We start from the raw sequence: 2424 nt of genomic DNA, 5'->3' as shown, positions 1-2424 counted from the left end.
CACTGCTTTCAGATATTTTTTGTGCCTGCTGACTTCTAATATTTAAGTTTTCAGGGAATATCTATTTGACATTTTTTTATTAAGATATTTTTAACATGTTGAGGAAAGGTATGCAGGAATTGTCATTTTGAAAGGGAGTACTGTACTCTGCATACTTGCACACACATAAATCCATGTTTTGGTCATACCTTTTTTGTTTTACATGATCAGAGCCTTTTCTAATTTTTATGAACCTGTGTATGATAATATCAAGTATTAATTGACACAAAATAAAGTGTTATGTTTTTTATGTACATAAAATAATTTTGCAGTGTTTATTAATTAAAACAAATGTGTTGGAGTGAGTCAGACACTGATACATATACACTTGCACATTGAATACAGCCAGCCCAGGTGAAAACAATGAATACATACAGTACCAGTCAAAGTTTGGACACAATTACTCATTCAAGGGTTTTTCTTTATTTTTACTATTTTCTACATTGTAGAATAATAAGTGAAGACATCCAAACTATAATATAACACACATGGAATCACGTAGTAACCAAAACAATGTCCACCCTTTGCCTTGATGACAGCTTTGCACACTCTTAGCATTCTCTCAACCAGCTTCATGTCACCTGGAATGTATTTAAATTAACAAGTGTGCCTTGTTCATTTGTGGAATTTCTTTCCTTCTCAATGCTTTTGAGCCAGTGTTGTGACAAGGTAGGGATGGTATACAGAAGACAGCCCTATTTGGTAAAAGGCCATATTATGGCAAGAACAGCTCAAATAAGCAAAGAGAAATGACAGTCCATCATTACTTTCAGACATGAAGGTAAGTCAATCTGGAAAATTTCAAGAACTTTGGAAGTTTCTTCAAGTGCAGTCACAAAAAAACATCAAGCGCTATGATGAAACTGGTTCTCATGAGGCCCGCCACAGGAAAGGAAGAACCAGAGTTACCTCTGCTGCAGAGGATAAGTTCATTAGAGTTAACTGCACCTCAGATTGCAGCCCAAATAAATGCTTCATAGTTGAAGTAACAGACACATCTCAATATCAACTGTTCAGAGGAGACTGTATGAATCAGGCCTTCGTGATCGAATTGCTGCAAAGAAACCACTACTAAAGGACACCAATAATAAGAAGAGACTTGTTTGCCAGGACATCAGACTCGTGGAAATCTGTCCTTTGGTCTGATGAGTCCAAATTTGAGATTTTTGGTTCCAACCGCCGTGTCTTTGTGAGACGCAGAGTAGGTGAATGGATGATCTCTGCATGTGTGGTTCCCAACATGGAGCATGGAGGAGGAGGTGTGATGGTGTGGGGGTGCTTTGCTGGTGACACTGTCAGGGATTTATTTAGAATCCCTGACAAGTTACACTTAACCAGCATGGCTACCACAGCATTCTGCAGCGATACGCCATCCCATCTGGTTTGCGCTTAGAGGGACTATCATTTGTTTTTCAACACGACAATGACCCAAAACACACCTGCAGGCTGTGTAAGTGCAATTTGACCAATAAGTAGATTGAGTGCTGCATCAGATGAGCTGGCCTCCACAATCACCTGACCTCAACCCAGTTGAGATGGTTTAGGATGAGTTGGACCGCAGAGGGAAGGAAAAGCAGTCAACAAGTGCTAAGCATATTTGAGAACTCCTTCAAGACTGTTGAAAAAGCATTCCTCATGAAGCTGGTTGAGAGAATGCCAAGAGTGTGCAAAGCTCTCATCAAGGTAAAGGGTGGCTACTTTGAATATTCTAAAATAAACAATATATTTTGATTTGTTTAACCATTTTTTTGGTTACTACATGATTCCATATGTGTTATTTCATAGTTTTGATGTCTTCACTACTATTTTACAATGTAGAAAATAGTAAAAATAAATAAAAACCCTTGAATGAGAAAGTGTGTCCAAACTTTTGACTGGTGCTCTGCATCATGGACATTCATTTCAAATAATCATGAAAATGCTTTCCAACACTTCTGTCTACAGTATCTGCCCCTCTTCTGGCAAGGCTCCAAATTTGTCATTATGAAATATTATTGGGTCATCCTGCATAATCTGGAACAACCCAACAGCAAAACATGATATTAATCTGATCACCCTGTTGTTGCAGGACATTTCCTATTGGAAATGTAAAAAGGCTTCTTAAATGTGTAATTTCCACTTTAAAGTTTCAGACTTGATTTGCCCTAACTTGTATCAACCCTTACAAAAGTGTTCATTATAATTCACACAATAATCACAATAATCCTGTTGCGGAATTATTATTATATTATTTTCCTGCCTTGAGAAACTGGTCAAATTAAGATTCAACGTCTGTTTTACATTACATACTTACAGCACAACAATGGCCAATTGACTTTTAAATTCTAATTATCAGCAGTGGAAAATGGACCAACCAACAATGAGTTAAATCATGGCTTTACCTTC

Source organism: Oncorhynchus kisutch, linkage group LG28 (genome assembly GCF_002021735.2).
Source record: "Oncorhynchus kisutch isolate 150728-3 linkage group LG28, Okis_V2, whole genome shotgun sequence".
NCBI classification, from domain to species: domain Eukaryota; kingdom Metazoa; phylum Chordata; class Actinopteri; order Salmoniformes; family Salmonidae; genus Oncorhynchus; species Oncorhynchus kisutch.
This window is presented reverse-complemented; position numbering follows the sequence as displayed.